At 40.1% G+C, this 20,359-nt stretch overlaps 1 long non-coding RNA gene across 1 annotated transcript; it reads left to right on the top strand.

Annotated features, from left to right (window-relative positions):
* The first annotated feature begins 31 nt into the window (after nucleotides 1-31).
* LOC104912530 lies at nucleotides 32-7,617 on the top strand. The gene is made up of 2 exons (XR_002118398.1): nucleotides 32-5,181; nucleotides 5,678-7,617. It is a non-coding gene; the product is annotated as an uncharacterized LOC104912530 (long non-coding RNA).
* Nucleotides 7,618-20,359: the final 12,742 nt, after the last annotated feature.

The raw sequence follows: 20,359 nt of genomic DNA, 5'->3' as shown, positions 1-20,359 counted from the left end.
CTTAAAATTTTAGCTTTCCCCTTGTCCTCATCCAGAGGAAAACACGGTATGTGAACAAGAGGAAACTGGCAAAAAAAAAATGTGATGTGTAGTTTCAAAGGATTTTCTAAACTTCAGCAGGACGTGACCCTGCAACGATGGGTGAATTATAGGAGCTGATAGGCTGCGGTTGTGAGACAAGAGAAAGCATGTTGATGCAGGTCCTGTAACAGAGGGTGGAAGTCTGCTTTCTGAGGTGTTTTTAGATTGGCTTTTAGTGCTTTACCTCTTACTGTTTCAACAAGAAGTGTAGCTTTTGCCTGGCCTTTAGAAAATTCAGGAATGCAGTGCAAAAGGCTGAACTTTGAGGAGTTGTTATTTTTTTTTTTTTCTAATCCTCCACCTGGCTGTGCATAGGGGGTTGAGTACATGTGTGAGATCTGTGACTTAGGTAGCCCTAAGCTGGAATTCAGCTTTCAGTAGGAAACTGTGGATCCATGTTTCCAGTTTTTAATAGTTGCTTCTGGGCATTCTGGTGAAATCTGACTACAGATTGGGCTTTCCTTTTTGCCGGAGGAAAGACGATGCATTCACAGCAGTAAATCCTAGATTTTTGCATTTATGGTTAATTAACCATAACACAAGTAGCATAGCAAGCAGTAGCAATGTTCATAGATAACAAAGGGATTAAGAAAGAAAGATTGGATTAAAAAAAAAGAAAAAAACAACAACTGAACTGTAACCAAAACCCAGAGCATAATATCAAAGCCATGTAAAAATAGTTGGAGGTAGAAATCGCTTTGCTGTAGCACAGGAGGATTTACAGTGAGGCATTAGAAAATGTTATCATGCTTTTTCATGCTATTACATGCTGCTCTGAAATATAAAATGAAGATGGATCTCTGTCCGGAAAGAATTTACTATTTTTTGTTATCTGCAACTGCAAATTGATGCCATATGGGCAAACTTGTAAACAGGGGACAGGGAAGCTTTCTGTTTTGCCTCATACAATAAAATACTCATGCAGCTTCCTCCAAGCAGTAGTGCAGGGAGACATGATTTTTCTTTTAAAATTTTATGCTAAACCCGTTTCTTATTTACATCTAAGTATGTGTGCTTTGAATATCTGAAAATTCGTTTATCTTTAGAAACATAATGAAGACCAGTCTTGTGGAGAGAGGGTGCATCTCTCATTAAATCAATTAATGCAGTTGGAAACTATATGTTTTCTTGCTACTTAAAGCCTTGTTGGAATAAGTTGGTAACATGCTTTACTTTCATAATTTGTTTAATATTATTATAAGATTACTTGGCCTTATCTTTAGAGTTTTGTTTGATAAATACCTTATTTTATTTGTTTCAGCTTACGTTAGCAGTGATTTCCTGACCTCTGCACTGTTAATTGGTAGATAATCTCAGTTATAACAGGCTGCCATCAGTGACCTTGCAGTCCCTGTAAGAATGAATATTTGAAGAGGTTTTCTTCTTACGAGCTTATAATATCTGTGAGTGTGGGGTTTTTTTGTATTCACAGCATATCCAAATCCTAATTACAGACCAATTAGTCTGGGTTCAAGTCCTTTAGATCTAGTATCACAGGATTAATGAAAAGAAAATGAATGGGTAACAATATCGTTTCATATGGAGATAAGGATAGACTGAGCATGAATGAGGATCTCATGACATCCAAGGAAAGAATTTCCTCATTCTGTCAATGAAGTTTTATGGGATATGGTGAAAGGATTATGGGAATATTCATGACCAGATCAAGAGGCATAAGGAGTTGATGTATGAACCAGCTTATCTTTTAGGTAAACACAGGGTAAATGGGAAGTAGAATAGCCATTCATTGCCCCTAGGCCTATGATTTTCATTGATCTGAAGATGGAAACATGTTCAGTTACAGTCGTTCTTTGTTGATACCATTTGATTTTTGGATCAGTTTTTTAACAGGTGGCAACTTCAGCTCTGCTTTGAAATTTTCAAAGACGCTGTGCTCTTTCTAGATGCAATAGCACATATTTAAACTTGTGAAGCACCATATAGTAAGACAGTAGTCCTTCCAGCCTACTGGAGCATTGCATAAAGGTACTGGGGTAATTGAGAATGATACAGAAATAATTTGCCAGCGACCGAATGCTTTTAATCCAAGGCTTACTTCTTCGTGGAAAAAGTATCGCAATACATGGAAGGAGCAACACATCACTTAGTTTGTCTTTTTAATTTCCTAGTGCAGTGTTTGTGTCTGAAACCCAAGTGATATTCTGGGTTTGATGTGTTTGTACTCCTGTAAATTAGAGCACGTTTTGTTTTCAGGAAGGCTTAAGCCAGTAATATTCTTATCAAGTTGTCAGTGAAAACGATGCAAATTTGGGTATGCAGTTTCTCTATTACACACAGAAGTGAACTGCATTCAAAAGCTTCTTTAAATAGAGGCATTTAGCCTCACGTGGTGCTGGTGAGCATATTGACCACTACCCAGAACTGCAGACACTCCACTTCTACTCTTCAGAAAACTGCCACACATTTATATTTACTGATTTATTAAGGTGCGTACTGTCACTGCATAACTCTGCTATTTCCCTATTTAAAAAATAAGTAAATTTAGCAATCTGTTTCTTGGTGCTGCTGCTAGGGGTACAATGCTAGCTGCTGCTGCTGCAGAAGGCTTGCTGCTGCTAGGAGTACAAGGCAGAGTGTGAGGAACTGCTGCTATTTGGCAGTCATTGTAACTGCTCTTTCTTAAGAATAGCTAGCATGTTTTTTCAAAGCACTGAATTACCTCGAGACTTCATAATTATTACAGTTAAGCAATCATTTCAATTCAGTCCAAGTATAAACTAATAAAGTACCTGCAATAAAAAGTTCCCTGAACAAACACAGCTGATTCAGTACATTTTGGAGGAATAAATATTTGGTATCCTGTTATTTTAATATGCCCTAATCAGAAAATTAAAATAGCTTTTGTTGGCACAAACCTTTTTTAAAGGTGATATAATTAGAGATTTTGCTGATGCTATTAATTTTCAAGACTTTAATATGACATAAGTGAGCAGTTGAGTAGGGAAAATATTTGCGTTTAATACTGCTAAATCTCTTTGCTTTCACAAAGCCAATGGCTTGATCAATGTAAAAAGCATATTTGGGAGGAAATGTATCAGCTTACATATATGTAGTAACTATATGCAGATAATATCAAAGCTATTAAGAGCTCTAATCTAATGAGATCTGATCTCCAGTTACCACTGGGAACTGCTGCTCACTTTTGGAGAGGGAGATGCAGGATTAATAACATTCAAAAATGGGTTGATTCTGTCCAAAGTCAAAGGGTGGTTTTTTTAATGCTAATTTTATAAGCAATGGCAGAGCATCCATATTGTGAGCTGTGCTTTGTAGCTGGCTAAATAGCGTTGTTGGCTTTGTTGCAGAATAGGTTTACATACTGACATGTAAAAGAGAAATACCTACTTTTCTACATCAAGAATATAGCAGTTCTTCAAATTAACTTCATAGGGATGCAATGATCATGGGACTTTTTTTTTTCATTGTCAGCATTCAAAGTTTATGTTAGCTGAACTGAATCAAGACTTCTTTTTTCTTGTAAAAATCAGCTACTGCTGTTCCACAATTTCCAAATATACAGCTTTCACCCTCATACTGTAACCTTCATTTAATACCAAAGCCAGCAGGTGCTCTGTGGTAGTAGATAAGCACCGTTGGGGAAGGGGACACTGAAGTGCTGAGAGTAGAAGGGATTTGCCCTTCATCACCTAAATACTGTACTTTACAGATGGAAGTCCAAGGCCTCTTCATTCCCTGACAGGCTGTTTTCCATCTTTTACTTCAAATTCCAGTTAAAAATTCTCCACTTCTACAAGATCAGGGCTATGGGATTTTGTTGAGTTTTGCCACTAGTACTCCTCTAAAGTGGGTTCAGCGTTATCTGTGGGATTGTGACTTGGTTACTAGATGAAACTTTCAGTTCCCTTGAGTACGTTCCTATTGCACTCCTGTGTGAGGTCCTGTTTTTCCTTCCCCTATTATGTATCCTATTTTTAAGGATGTCAACTCTGTTTCCTTTCTGTTTTAATGTTACTTCAGCAAAGCCCATTTACAAATATGGTATTGATAAAGAGAAGAAAACATTAATATATAGTGAATTTAAATTTATATAGAAAGAATATATAAAAGTTTTATAAAAGGAAGAAAGAAAAACTCAAAACTTTTATCTCTATGAAACTTACAGGTCTCATCCAGTAGTATTTTTATTTTATGGGGGGGAAACATTTCTTACATGTTTCTTCTCTCTAACTTAATTCTGTGCATCATAACGCTTCCCACCCCTTCCCTTATGCTCTTGACCTGTGCTTTTATCATGGCTATAATCACACGCAGAAGAAGCTTCAGTGAGGACATGGTGAGAGAGAAGCAGGAAAGCTTGCAGGCTTTCAATTACAATTAGGTTCTAAACCCTGCTTCGTAAGCTGCTTAATAAATCAAATAGGTTATGTGGTAACAAGTATTGAATGGGACTGGGAGAAGAGTTGGTGAGAATGCCTAAAAATCTGTATTTTTCCCAGTCCCCATTGCCTTTTTATTAGTGCTGTTTGAAACTGTGTTCTAGTAATGCTTTTGTAAAGAAATAAGCTCCCAGCCTTATTGTTTTATATAAAATGAGGCTCTGCCCACATCCATCTAGTTACTGCCCAAATGCAAGGAAGTGTAAGCCTTAAACACTCTTAATACTGTGCATTGCCCCCCTTGCGTATAGGGGTTTTGAATATTGATGTTTGCTTCCCTGAAATTCTGCCTGATGGAAGGTCACTGGCTTTTAACTCTTCTTAGAATGATTCGTGGCGTTTGTGACACTTGCTTAGGGAATTGTCCCTATTCTCCACAGCGTAGCAGGTGTAGGGCAGTTGTGCTCTGCATGACCTCATGGAAGCCTCAGTTTTTTGAAATACAAGGATAGGATTTCCTTTCTAATGTAAGGTTGCTTTGGGAAACTTTAGAGTTATTAATAAAGCGTGATAATCGTGGATTGTGTTTGCAGAAGTTCTTCAAAGCGATGTGGAAAAATTGGAGTACTTAGATGCTTTAATTGCAATCTCTTTAATTCCTCCAGAAAAAGTTCGGGAAATCCAGGAAAAACTTGAAGCCTTCATAGAAGCCCTCCATCAAGAAAAATAGATTGTCAAGCAGGTAATCATGTGCAGGTGATAAAAGAATTATTGCAATTTCTTCACTGTTCAGTATAAAATAATTATTCATGTCTCCTGGATGTATTTGCACACAGACTTTGTGAAAATTCCTTTTTATTTTGTTCCAGTGCCTGGCAGCTGCTGCTGCTTGCTTCTAACATGTAAAACTGTACTTTCAGCTTTTATGCTACAAGCAGATATGAAACTTAGTAGGAATACAATTAATGGCTAGCTGTTCAGATCTGGTTACTCTTGGTTCATTATTTCTTTCTGTGTTAAGAGACAGTCTGTAACGAACTGGAATGAAAATTAAGGAAGCAATTTTCTTGCCTGTAAAGCGTTTTGAAATCTTTTCTTTATAGACATTATATATTGTAAATAAAAATTATATGCACTTAGATCGCTTCTAAATTTCGTATCTCAGTATTAATTCTCAAAAACAAAGTCCTAAGGGCTCTGATATATTTGCATGATTTAAAATCTCCTCTTTATTTCAGCAGCAACTTACCACAGGAATGCAGACTTTTCGAGGATACCATGCACAAAGAAGGCTGAACAAAAATGCTTTCGTGTCCCATTCTGTATCTGACCTTTTGGGGGAGCATTGTGAAACACTGGAGAAAAAAGAAAATAATGTCTCCTGAGATTGAGAAATTCAATCAAAACCGGCCTATTTTTTTTTTTTTTAATTTTTTGAAGCTATGTGTCTGTGACAGAAGAACCTGATTTGCGTCTTGATGAGATAGCCTGGAAGCTTGCCAGAGTTCTACATTTAAGAGTTCTTTTTTCCTGATAGGAAAAAATGCTTTTGTTGTTGTCACCTGTCTTGTACAGTGGAGCTGGATCAGATTCATAAAGGGATTTTACCTGTTGTCGGTTTCTTGGCTGCAAATGCTCTTAGAAGTTTGACATAAAGTTTTTATATTTATGTGTACATTAAAACACCCTTCAAAGTCATGCCTTTTCTCAGTTATGCTCTGTTAGTGAAACAGTCTCTGATCACTCTGGTACAGATTTTAAGCATGGTGTTGAGATATTGAGGGGAAATTGTGAATTTTGTTAAACTCAAAACTCTTGAGAGACGTCATTCAAGGAATTCCAGTGCTTTCAAGTGAAAGTGCAGACTGCTGTTCACTGACACCTTAAAAGGTTTGGCTCAGGAAATGATACTAATGGGGGCTTTTTTTTTTACCAGTTCTTTCCTAATTGTTGTTGTTCCTTGGAATCATGGCCGATTACATTTCATTTCTGCCATTGCACAGACTGATCTCCTTTTTAAATCTTCCCTTTCCAGTAGCCACAAAGTAAATTGATTGTGTAAAATACAGAAAGGTAGCCTGTACAATTCCAACAAGTCCAACCTTTTGAAGTAAAAAAAGCAAAAATAATTACTTCGATGTTTCTAACAGCTACTGTAAGACCAAAATGGCTTTGATATGAATGCTGCGCACAAAGTCCCTCCATAACCACGTGATATCTGTAATGCAATACAGTAAAAAGAAAAACTAAGTATAGTCATTCTTCTCCTGCATTTTAGTCACTTCTGACAAATGTAAGTATGATATAGGCTCTGTATCGTAGGTGCCTGGTGATTAATCACTATACTTTTCTGCCCACGCTTCGCAACAGATGATCTGGATACACTTCTGAATACTTCTGTGGAAGAAGATATTAGGCTTTACAGAACTTGTTTTGAAGTTGTCTCATTATGAAGGTTGAAAAATTGATGTAGGTTTATTTTCCTTTTTGGAAAAGGCTATTGATTTCTGACCTCCTGGCAATTAGAAGAGAGGAGCCTGACTCTTTCATAACAGTTACTGTGCCTGTTTGCTCACAGTGAAAACAATAGAAATTTAGGTAAGATGTTCCCCAGATATTGAGATAATTAAGTACTTAGGCTATTGTATGAAAACTTAACATAGAGCTATTCATATAAAGTTGAGAAGTTAAATACTGCAAGGTGATCTTACTGCTTGGGGATTATTTTTGTTGTTGTTTAAAACTGCTTTTCTGTAAATGAGTTTTTAAGAATGGAAAAATGAAAAAAAGGCTTCTATCATCATCATTCTCTGACAATAACTTTAGAGATGTATATTTGCACAGTTCTGAAAGAAGATTCCATAGGCTGTACAGCAATTGAGATAAGTCTGTACTTGCGTTAAATTCCTCTTTGTATAAAAAAAAATACACAAAACTTTTGCATTTACGTCAAGAGATCACTGTCAGAAAATTCTGTGTAATGTAAATGTTGCAAAATATTACATCTAGTGGTCCAGTATTCATCTCTCAGTGTGATGTACCTGTAGTTCTAGTTCCAACCTCTGTGCTGCTCATCTAAGACTTAGCATGATGTATTCCATGGCAACTAGGTATTTATTGAGTAAAAATGTAACTGAAGGAAAAATAAAATGTGGATTTTGAACACAGTACTATTGTACTTAAGAGTCATTTGGGCTTTCTTTTTCTCATTTGTTAAACTGTGAAGAAGTATATTGTTATGGTACTAAAACATCTGATTCAGACGTGTTGTGTTAGCGCCAAGTTAGTGATAATTATATTGTTTTATTTCAGTATATGAAATAATGATTACCTTACCATTGAGAAATGTTGAAATAAGGGGTCTGTAAATTTGACCCAGAACCCCTTGAGTCATTTAAAACTCTCCATTCTTGGTAGAATCTGATCCTGGAGATGTTCACAGGGTATTTTTGTTAGTGTTGCCATATGAACTCAATCTGTAATGATCTCTCTATATTTTTGCAGAGTGACAACAGAAATTTTCTTTGAGATGCGTTTCTGTTTTTTTGAGATGCCATAGGAAAAACATCCCAGTCATGCTTCCTTACATGGAAGGGATGTACACTGATGAAGATTGCAGAAAATAGCAGGTAATAAATTTGCCTCCCGTATTTACCTTTTGTTTTTACTTCCTTTGAGTGCAGCTTGTTTGAGAACTTCCTTGAAGAAGAATCAAGTCTGGAGAGAAAGGAGAGATTTGACTAAAAGTCTGATTACGAACTACCCTGGTAGCAGGAACTGGTGTATATCCAGTTATTGCTGTCCCATATGTAGATGTGACTCTAGAAGCTTGATGTCCAGGCTAGAAGAGCTTTTATGAACACTTTCCTCACCTGCCACATGCTTGTTCTTATTTAGTAAGAAAAATGCACAATAAAGCTCTTGCAAGATGGGGTTCTATGTAGTCAGATAACTCCTACAGCTGTCACTTGTTAGAATTCTATGCTTTATATACCCTTTGCCACAGAGGTATTTTTTTAATATGATGAGGCTGTGGTTGAGAATATTTTTAGCATTTGATGTAACTACAGGAACAAAGGGATGAGACTGAAAGAAAACTGAGATTGCAACAATGATCCATGCTGTGGTGCTGGCATGGAGAACACGTTTCTGCATACACACTGCTGACTTCTGCCATTACCTCTGTGCTTTTACACACCAGAAAGTGAAAATATCCAAGTTGTCATTCTGTAAACAAATGCTAAAAATCACAGCTGTGGTTTTAGACTATAGAAGTGACTGATGGCATTAGTACTGAAAGTGTTTCTGGAATGGCTCTTGAAACTATTCCTGAATCAACACAGGAAACTGTTCCAGGAACATTTTTAGAACTGACTCTAGGCAGGTTGCCTGGGTTAGCACAGGAAGTTGCAGAGGAACATGTCCTAAAGTGGCTCTAAAAGTGATTCTGGCAAGAGGGAGTTGGGTCTGGCAGATACTGCCACAGTGTTTCTGAACTGACTGGTGAGTTTCCAGGCATGGTTCTGGAGCTGAATCCAGAACCAAGCCTGCTATTGGCTGTGGGACTTATTCTGGAATTAGATCTGTTGGTGCAGTTCTAGAGCCAGTTTCTGTTGAAAATTCACCTACTGTACATAGCTGCAAATGGTTTGTATTTGTTTTGCAGAACACTGACACAAGGTCCTTTCTTGCTGGTGCAGGGAGTCTGTATGGTCTAGGACAGCTTCAGGAGCACTGCATCCTAATCTGTCTGTCAGTGTCACTTTCTGAGACGAAGATGGATTTCATGTACTATATGCGGCGGTGACAACCAACAAGATGAGCTTTGTTCCGGTTTTTCACCCAAAGAATTTCAAAGAGAAGGTTAATCAGTTGGACTAAACCATCCCCAATTCATGCAAAGACATGATGTAATAATTAAAATGGTATTTCATAAAAGTTTTACAACAATACCTAAAGTACAGTAGATGAAGTCAAATACAGTAGATAACATGAGCCTTTTTAGGTTAGAAATCATTTCACTACAGAAATCATAACCAGAAGTAATTTTCACTTTCTTGAAAGTGTCGTCCTTGCTAGCCTTGCAGAACAGGTGTTAACTAACAGTGTGCTCTGCATATCTAAGGATGTCCGAAGCAGGTTTTTGCCTCATCTCCACAAGCCAATTGCCTATGACTTTTAATGCTTAGGGATGGAACATTCATTGCAACCTTCCGTACAATGAGCCTGTTCTGGTTCATGTGAAAATCAACATCCTTTTTTGTGTTGCTGCCTGACAGGATGCTACAATACTATTAGCATTTGCAAAGAGTTTGCTTCGTCTAATAGTGCAATCCCCAGATCACAGGCTGCTCAGTTTGTGTTTCTCTATTATGTGAAAGACACAAAGAAGCTGAAGGCTGGCAAAGGCCTGTCAAATCTTGTAATGTAGCAAGCGACCCCAGAGCTTCATTCTGCTTTATATCATCCCTTGTTCCCCATCCCACCCCTTCCCCTGAATGGGCTCTGAGGTAGGTAAATGAATTCAGCAGTATGGTAGGCGGATGATTCGTTTCTGACCTCATTCCTGTACCATTTGTTTCCAGGCTTGTTGGAAGGAAAGGGACGTATCTGAACCTTTTGTTTCAAATAATTTTCTTGCAGGTTGGGGAGTTAATGCAGACCTTGTCTGAACTCACCCAAGTGGAAAGGGTTCTGGGTGCGTGTCCTGACACGCTCAGTCCCTTGGAATTGCTAGATTAAAGGAGAAAGCAGTGAAATGGAATTCTTTTACGTTTGGCATTGCTTAAACACCTGGACACTTTTTTTTTATGAACATGTTTATATCCTGTTTCATGCCTTGAAACATCTGTCTTAAGAGCACACAAGAAGCAAACGGAGCACAAGCTTCAAACAGCCCAGTGTTAACGCGTTACTGTCAGGAAGGATTTGTTGAGGCTGAGGGAAAAACTGAGTTTGGAGTACACTAAGCAACAGTTTGCAAAGGGCTGTTTCAGACTGATGTGTGAATTTGGCAGAGCACTTCTTAGGTTTGAACAGTTGGTTTGTTTAGGGATTTGACCTTGGTTCATGTGTTTGATGATGAGGAAAGCAATGGTTTTCCACATACCACGACTGAATTCTAGAAGCAATGAGTCCTTTAACACCAGATCTTCCAGCACTGTGCATCCTTTTCCAGAAGGAAAAATAGAGGAATGTGACCAGCAGTAAAACATGAGATGGCAATGTCATCACAGCTATCCTGTGCAGTTGTCAGTTTAGCCTCTGCACAGTCAGTGAGATGATGTTTGGAGGGTCGTTCTTACATGAAAAGTAATGGATTTCCAAAGATGTCAACTATAACACAGAAATATTACTCCCTCAAGTGTAGACAGTAAGTTTACAGTATCTGGAGTGTGAAAACATAAATAGTAGCAGAAAAAGATTTCACACTCAGTATTCAAGGAAGTATTCTACTAAAGAGAAACGTTGTGGATGATTTAATTGCCACGGCAGCATACATCTTTGGCAGGTGAATGGTTGATGCATGACGACTCCATCTATTCCAGTAGGAATTCAGTGAGAGGACTGTTTATGATTTGAGCTCACCACTTTGTATAGCACACGTGCATTGCAGAAGGCTTCCACAAGCCGAATCAGACACAGAGACAAATCTGCAATAACTTCATGTAGTCTGGTATTGCAGCTGATGTGAAAAATACAAATACGAAGGGAATTAAAGGGGTCAGTCACCACCCAGGCAAGAGTGCTTCCTTAAAGCTAGAGATGTATTAATGATTTTATATTGGTGGAATGTAGCTTGATGGTACAGACAGAAGGGATGTTTATCTTATCCTCGTGCATGTTAACAGGTTTTCCATGTGTGTTTGTAGACCTTCCTGATTATGACATTTTATGTTACAATTTGTGTTAAGCTTGAAAAGTAAACTTCCTGTGCTGATTCAGGGCATCCCCAAAACAAGCTCTTTGCTCATGTTTCATTTGTGACTCTTCTGTGACATGTTTACATATCTCAGGTGGAAGATAAGCTCATCTAACAGCTATAATCTCAAACACACTGAACCTGAAGCTATTTGCATGTGCAAATTATCTTTGTAGTTTAGGATTAATTATGGACTAAGTGTTTCAGCCAAACAGAATTGTTCCCTGCCCACCCCACCTCCTATTGCTTAAAGGAGTTTATAGTTTTACAGGGCTCCACTGCTGGTGGTATGTAGCTCTGTGTGTTTACTCACTAAGGTCGGCATGAATATTAGTATAAAGCCCTTAAAACAAAACAAAAGAATTCTCCACTGGTAACAAGGAAGGCTATTACTTTTGTTCTTATCATGTAATGCCTTTTCTCTAAGGAGTGGACAAAAGACCAGTTTTTGTCTTGCCCTTTATCTGGCAGCTCTGATCAATTAGATCTTTTGGCAAGGCAGATTTTTTAAGCCATTGGATATTTATTTTAAAAGAAAACAGTTCTCCATTGCTCAGAGCCTGAACTTTAGAATTCAGGCAGGCTTCTGGAAGCACAGGCAGCAGTAGGTCATCTTGTGAGGGTTCATCTCTGAACCCTGCTTTGTGACATGGTTTTACACAGCGTTTGCTTTTCCTGCCACCACAACCTCCTTCCCTGTCTTCTTCTGCCTTATACAAATGGCTCCCACACCAGGTGACGCTTTCTGGCCTGTGATGCATTGAAGGTCAGATGAGATTCTCACAGTAAAGCCACCTGGCTTGAAATATGCATGCAGTATAATTAATTCATGCAACTACTCACATCCCTTTTTGGGGTAGTTTCTTGTATCTTGATTTTAACTGCAGTGTGTAGCACAAACGTTGTGAATATACCTGTATTTCAGCATGCATACTAGGTATTATGCATACTTAGGCAACCTCAGAAATTGGAACTTACTGCCTGCTCTCTGCATAGCCCAGAACAGAATTTATTCGTGTTCAATCTAATCTGAGAGACAAGTGTAATTAATGAAGAGTAGCAAAGAAACATTGGAGACTGCTTGGTGATAAGAGGCTGTTTTCACATGGAAACAAGGGAATATTCAGCCACTTGCTGAAGCTTAGAGCAATGCTGGGATCCTCACAGAAATTGAGCTTTGTGATGAAAAGATTTGCAGCCTGTCGGGCCAAGAGAAGGGATTATAAGAATATTCATGACTCCTGAGAAGCAGCAGGTGAGACCTAAGGCACACATTTGCCCCTCAACCCTTTCCCAGCTCATCCTTTCAGTAAACAGTGCATAAAGGCCGGGTTCCCAGAGTGACTGAACTAAGTTCTTGATCTCTTTTTTCCTCTTTCTCTCTTTTTCTCTATTCTTTATTAAGAAAAGATTGCAGTGTTGTTGCCACTTGTCCCAAGCAGAAGCACAGACTCTACCTTTCATTCCTAAAGAGTAACTGTGTGGCCAAACCAGAAGTCTTGTGACATTACTTAAGAAAACAGAGTGGTATCTTGGCATCCAAGGCCTCTCTTAAAACATAAAGAAAAGCCTTTATTACAGCTTGGATAAGCTGGAGAGGAATCTCTGTGACATATGTGCATTGTCTTAGGAAAGCATGGGATGGAGCTAACTGGTGGGACCCTGCCTTTAATACACCAGGGAAATGTCATGGCTGTTAGTGTGTTTACTGGTTGGTAAACATCCAACTAACAGAGTCCTGCCTGGACACGGTGGGGAAAAACAGTTCTACAGAGTCTCCAAAGTGAAAACAAAGACACTGTGAATAGCAGATTTCACAAATGAAGCATTTGTCAAATTGTCTCACTTTCTGACTGAGATGTGGGCTAAGAAGGTTTCTGATGACCTTGTCCTGAGTCTGACGCTTCACCTGCAGGCATGAGCTGGCACACTCAGCACAGCAGGGGAGGGATGGCAGTGGGCTCTGTAGGTTGCAGTCTGGTTGTTGCCAGCCCTTTGAAGCTGAATCGGTAGAATATGCTCGATTTTGGTTTTAATTCACTGTTGTTCCATGCTTTGCAAAAGTGTGTCTGTACTGTTCACTTTGCCCTGTGACCTAGCATATAGAAGACTGCAGAAAGTCTGTCAATGAAACTACAGTGATCATTCTGCATTAAAGGGAAGGTAACTTTTTAGAAAGTTTTTCGGCCTTTTTTTGGAAAGGATATTTAAGGTATTTTAAATCCCCCTTGAAATTTCAGTCTGCAAGAGTAGTAGTGCCTGCCTGACAAAACTGCTGCTACGTTTAGTTTGGAAGTGTCTCAACATAAGGGCACTTGTCTTTTGCATCCTGGTGACAACCAGGACAAGATTTCAACAGTTTTCTTGTAAATCTGACTGTAACTCAATAGCACTTACCTCCTTGGATGTGAGTCCCTAGCTATTGAAACTGACCTGCTGTCTGCTCAATATAGTTTTTCTGTAACAGATGCATCTAGGTCAACAAACTGACAGGCATTGCTCATTTTACTGCTTGGCAAATATTGAACTAAAGTCTTCAGCACTGTAACACTGTTGACAAAAGCAAGATAATGGCATTGTTCTCTTTTGTCACTGTGAAGTGCATCTTTGCATCTGATTCTGGCATAACACACTTTGTAAACAGCAAAGGATGTTGTGATTTGGAGCTGCAAGTGTTTGCTCTGACAATATAAACTTACTGCCTGCTCTCTGAAACCAAACATCCTGTCTCTGCCATGGTTACTTCCAACCGATAGTGAAACAAGCCACTCTCTTCCTGAAAACACTGGAGGGCAACGGCAAGGCTGCTGCTGAAGGAGCTTTCTTTTTTTTTTTTTTGTCTTTTCTATCCTCCTTTATTATGTTGCAAGTCTACATTGAGGAGTCCAGATTGGGCTTCAAGAGCCTGAAAGTAGAAAAAAATACTTGGCAGGAAGATGAATAAAACCAACAACCACTGTGAATTACTGCAGTTAACGTTATCCCCTCTGGTAAGGCAATACTTTGTTGTAAGCCCACCATTCGTTTTTCTTTTCCACGATAATGCATTAGAAGAAACAAAATGCAGCTGACACAGAAATCCATCACATGTGTACATACATGCCTTCAGCTGAGCAGGGCACCACGCCTCACCTCTTCCTTGTCCTCTCAAAAATCAGACTTTGCTCCTGCTTCCATGAAGGCCCAGAGTTGTTTTAATCCCAGCCTCCATAGTTTCACTTCATCACTTCTCCCTTCTGCTTCACTGAGCACCTCCGGCTCTTTTGCTAACGTGAGGCACCGCTCTGAATCAGACTGGAGTAATTCTGCTGCAAGCGTTTTAGTGGGAGCATGCCTCAGAGAATGGAGACACTGACACAGATTTTCTTCTGTGCTAGCTTTGGCCTTTGATCATAGCTTTATTATTTATTTTGTATGTATGTCCAGGGTGAAAATTAAAGCAGATCTGCTTTCCCTCTGCTTCACACCTGTGCTTTCACCCAGCGTTTTGTTTTGCATGTGAAGTTGTTCGATCTTTGTTTAGGCAATGACTTGAAAATGGTAGAGACCTTTATCAAAATGAGTCTTTTCAAAAAGTGCCTTGTTATGTTGTTAAGTATGAAGCATTAACACAAACAGTGTTAGGTGAATCTGCAAAGAAAGGGATCCTTTGTGAGTGATGGACCTTGCTATTCCATACAGATGCCCACCAGCTCTGTAACCGTAAGGGACACAGAGGGAGGTTGGCCTGTGCTGCTCACTGCCTTTTGGGGTTGAACTAATGATGCTTCCTTTTTCTTCTCTGTCTCAGAGAATAAGACAAAAAGAACAACAGCTCTGTCTTTGAGGTTAATGTAGTCACATATTAAAAAGAAGTCCAAGGTCAAAGAACAAGGAAGAAGCCAGCACACAGCACACAGCCAGGTGCTGAGATGGGACAAGTCCTGTCATCAGTCTTGTCTCCAGTAATTCACAGGCTGAGGGGAGGGGAGCTAGGATTGTAATTGTGTTCCCAGCAAAAAAGAGAGGAAAAGCTCCACACTTCAGGAAAGCACCACTGTAATTCTTCCTATATCAGTGCAGGGAGACTCGTTGATCATGAGGCTGGAAGCTTTTGTGTCTGATGTCAAGTGACTGCTTTTGGGAATGATTCACCTATTGTCTATTAGGTTCTTTTTTATTATAAAGCAGCTGCTGAAGCCTCTATTTACCCTAAACAAAACTGTCTTGAACTTCCAGGGAGGAACAAGGCCTTCACTGTGCCAGCTTTGACTGATATCAAAGCCAGGAGAGAGCAGTAAGACAAGTTTTCTTGCTCTTGCTAAAAACAAACTTTTTTTTTTTCTTTTTTTCAGCAATAGTTTTGAAGCAGACAAAGCAAATGAGCAGCCATGAGCTATGTGAGAGAAAAGAGCCCATCCATCTTGCAAAGCTGCTGTGTTTTTCTGTCCACCTGCAAACATGCACAGCTGAAGTGGCTGCTGTTGTGGCTGAGCCTACTAATAGTGGGTACAGCACAAGCTCCCTTCCCAGCAGCTGTCCAGTTCAGGTATCTGTTGGGTATTGTTTTTTCACATATTCGAAGCTGATATTATCCCTTCTTCCAAGTGAGGCAGAGCCCAGCCTCACCTCGAGCACTGGGTGCATGGAAGGAAGCCTTAAAACTATTAGGAGCATCCAAAAGAGGGCTGCAGAGATGGGGAAGGGCGTGGAGGGCGAGGTGTGTGCTCATGTGCAGCAAGGCAAAACCACTGCCCCTTTCTAATGGCTGAAGAGAAACAGGCTGGCAAGGAGCTGTATTGATCGGACCTGCAGAGAAAAGAAGAAAGGCACAGTTTGCAATGTGGAGCACTGAAAACCCTGGAAGATACTACTGAGTTTTAATTGTACAAATCCGCATGGCTGATGAGAAATTCAGCGGTGGCTTTTCCACTCATTTAGAATTCTACAGTCAGCACTTTGGCACAGCCTTTCCCCCTGGAAATGCCTCACTGTAGAGTTATGCTGTGTTGGAAATCTGCTTTCTCAGAGTCCTCCTGGAAACAGCACTCTTGTATGAAAAGCTTAATTTGGAGTCAAGGGACAAAAGGATTCCCATGGAATCGCATCATGTTAGGTGACAGAGGACTGAGGGGATATGTTAAGTCTTCTGTAAAAACATTCTGGGAAAACTCTGGCATGAATTTCCACTTGGTTGTGAATTCCTCTCTAGTAATTTTGCCAGTATTCAGGTTTTCAGGTCCCTCAATGTCATTCCCATTAGTTAAGGTCATCGCTGTGATTCCACAATGCCGTGCAGTTTGCTTGCAATTACTGCAATGAACAATTGAGGCAAGGATTAATTCAGAAAAGACAGTCCCAGACAAACACCCACACAGAAAACTGCTTTTTTAGGTGATAATAAAGAGAACAGGGTTGGCCAGCTAGCTGTGTAACTTTTCAAGCCAACGTTTACAAGTTAGTACACATTGATTTGATTTATAATAATCTGAAAACCTGTGAGGTCTAAAATACACCTGGGGTGATGCATTTTCTTGGTCTAAAAGAGAGATCAACAGTGTAATGCATACGAATGGTCAGCTGGGTTTGTTTTGCCAAGACTGATCTTGGGTTTTAAGGTTTGCTCAGTGTTGCTTGGGTCCTCAGACTTATGTGCAGGTTTTCCTGCTGCTTGCTTCCACTGACACTGGAAATCAAAGGGGTTTGGTCATTCTTGGCAGGAAATATTTGATCCAATCACAGTTTTTTTCTTTATCTTCTTATTTTCTTGGGTAATTTAGAGACATCTGGGAAGAAATAAAAATCCCTTACCTGTTTGCATGCAATTTGTTATTTCTATTCCTACCATTTGATATTTACTGTGATCATCTGCACCAAGCTTCTAACTTCTGTCTTGGCTAAGAGATCTGTAAGAAAGAAACACTGAGGCTGATATAACAATTCTCTGTGATGGATCTTGTCAACAGGTAAGTTTGCTAGGCTTATTACCCTCACTGATAAACGTTACCACTCTGCTCTAAGTTTGTGCTGTAGTTTCCAGTGTTGAGGTTTCATTCTGCTTTTTATCTGCTGAATTAGGAACCATCTTGAATTGAGCGTTTCCTCAGAGCATTAATTATGACTGCATGTTCAACTTAGAGGTTAGTAATTCAGTTCCCTGTGTGCATAAGCAAAGTTACTGAAGCTTGGTTTTTAAGTAGACTCTCTCAGCTTCAGCCATAATGTTCTGTACTGCTGCTTTTCAATAGTCTGGCTACTCTATGCTTGGAGAGGGAGGGGTACTCTGCATTTGCTGAATGAGCCAAGCATACAAGCACAGCATAGGAATCCTTCCCCTGCCTGACTTCAGGCCCAAGATCCTGATCTGGAACTGAATCATGCTTTGATTCAGTACCCATAGAGGACAATCCCAGCCTGCTACTGTCCTCTGTGGAACAGAGCGTGCCGTGGGCTTTCCCAATGGCTGATGTCAAAATAAAAAGTGCAGTCAAAATAAAATCCTTGCTCCGAGCTAATGATTGCCCAGAGCCCCACCCTGCCCATCTGAGGGGGCTGACTGGCAGGTGCACCCCTTTCATCTTCGACTTTTTCAACTCAACTTGCAGGACCTGGCCAAACTTTTCATTTGGCACTAACACAGTCGAAGCAAGAAAGTTTGCGTCTGGAAGAGCTGGTTGAGGTCTGAATGTGGAGAATATTAAGTCCAGGCGTGGAGAATTTTTTTTTAAAGAGCAGGAATTTCACGGAAATAAAAACAGTCTAGTCCGTTAAGTTCCTCTCGTGGACTTTTATGAGGACAATTATTAATACTGTTGAAAATTATACTCAATGAAACCTGTTAATGCGAGCTGTGCTGGCTGCTGCCAGAACAACTGCGCCTTTTACGGCTCATTCGGAGACAGAAATATTCGACAAAGTAGCTTACAGGGTGCAAAGGTTTGCGCGGTGCAGGCTTAGACTAACTTAACATATGCCCTCTGTAGCTTTGGTATTGTCCAAAGCCTAATGCCCATAATAAAAGAGAGAAAAATTGGACCCCAAGTGGCAAGAATGGTAAACCCTGGGAATTCTCCTAATCAGAGATATTCAGCTATTTTTAGTTTATAATGTTTGGTCAAATAGCAACAATGATTTTTCTTCTTTTTTGCAACTCAGCTGCACGGTATGTTGGAGGGGGTCTAGATGGCCTGTGACCTTGCCTTTATCTGTCGGCCTGTCACCACCGGCCTTCAAAGCACAGCTTAAAGGATCTGAGGCTTCTGTGTGGCCTTGATGTGATCTGCTTTCCTGGTAAAGTTTTTCATTAGTGGGTGCTTTTTTAAGCAGGCTGGAGCTTTCTTGGCTTGCACTGTGGGTTGCTGCTGTCTCTCTCCCGACCCCACAACCAGGTTTAATAACTCTGTACAGCCTGCATTTGCAAGCTTTGTATGTGTGGTGGATGCTGCTTCTGCATGGCAGATACTGCTTCCTGCCCCGTTGAACGGGCTCTTTCTTCTCTCCTCTTGCCTCCAATATATCCACCAAAGACTCCTCAAAAGAGCAATTATTGTTGAAGTACAGTTGGTTAGATCTAATGACTGAGCAATGCCGCCATCGCTGTGCACAGTGCTTACCCACCTGTTCACGGTACTGCCCTTCCTTTCTACTGCTGCTGTTTCAGTCGTGCATTTCTTTTCCTCTAAATCTTGAGAGAGAGAACAAACCTAACAAAAGAGCAGTCATTTTGCTTCAGACCAGCGGTCTGGGTAGCCCAGTATCCTGTCTTTAATAGCTGCCAGCAGCACATGCCTGGGATATAGTGAAAAACAGGACAAGTATGCATGATACTTCAGTGTAGTCTGCCAGCAACACACAGTTCAGGAATTTCTTAAGCCAGAGCTCTTGTCTCTCTATTTAATAAAACGTAGCAAGGTTTTCTTTTATGGATTTGTTCAGAGGCTTTTCCTAGCGGAATTAACTTCCCTGCTGTCTTTTATATTTAACAAAGGACAAAAATCTGTTCCGGGAACATGTGGTTTCCTTGCATGAGCCCTGCATTAGCTTTTTATAGATACCTGGAAGCAACTGATGGTGAGGCTAAAGTACCTGTCCCAAGCAACAAGAGAGAACTATTTGCTTATGCATACATGTCTAGGTGCCCTGTGTAAAATGACTGGTGGGGCTAAGTGTAAAAAACAGAACAGAGATGTGACTGGGTGTGGGTGATGGCGACCTTTCACTGACAAGGCAGATGGGACAGGTTAGTTCTGAAGGGAACCACACTATTCCCACAGTGTGTTCCTGCAAAAAGACTTTTCCACTTTGGTTTTACTCACTCTGATTTTGCTGCAGCACCAAGATGGACAACCAGTTCTGAGTATTTTGTCCATCAATAAACACGTGGGACAGCAGGGACTGACTGATTGGTGTTCCTGCTCAGCTGAATAGGATTCAGCTTCTTCACTTAACACTGTGTTCAGTCTCTGCCAGCTGACTATCCCATGGAGCACTTCTGGAGAAGTTCCGAATGGTTACTGTGCGTTGGTGTGAGGAGACAGCCCCTACCTGTGAAAGAAAAATGCTGGGCTCCTCCTTATTGCAAACCAAACCATTGACACACAACAGCTCTTCTTCCTCGCTTCCAGCAGAAGGGGTACAACAAAAACTAACTGTAAATGCAAGGCATGGAAAGAAGGACACCCCTAAAATTGTTTTCTTTGCTTTAGTGAGGTTTGTGTGAGGGGTAGGCCGGAGCAATTACCAGCATGCAACAAGATGCCTGCTATGTTCATTGGAGTGTGTTTCTTTACTATGTGTCAATACAAACGTAGAGCCATTTTTCAGAGTTTGCTGATGGCTATAATTGAAAAGGCACGAATTGCCCTCAAGAGATTCCCCGTTGCTCTACGTTATTATCTGCTGGATGGCAGCTCTATAGGCCATGTATCATTTTTTTCAAATAACCAGTTAATTACTAAATAAAACAACCCAGCTTTCAAGCTGATTAGCCTAGATTAATGACCAGCAGCACGTTTCACTC

Source organism: Meleagris gallopavo, chromosome 11 (genome assembly GCF_000146605.3).
Source record: "Meleagris gallopavo isolate NT-WF06-2002-E0010 breed Aviagen turkey brand Nicholas breeding stock chromosome 11, Turkey_5.1, whole genome shotgun sequence".
NCBI lineage: Eukaryota > Metazoa > Chordata > Aves > Galliformes > Phasianidae > Meleagris > Meleagris gallopavo.
Note: the sequence above shows the minus strand (reverse complement) of the source record. Positions and strands in the feature narration are given on the sequence as shown.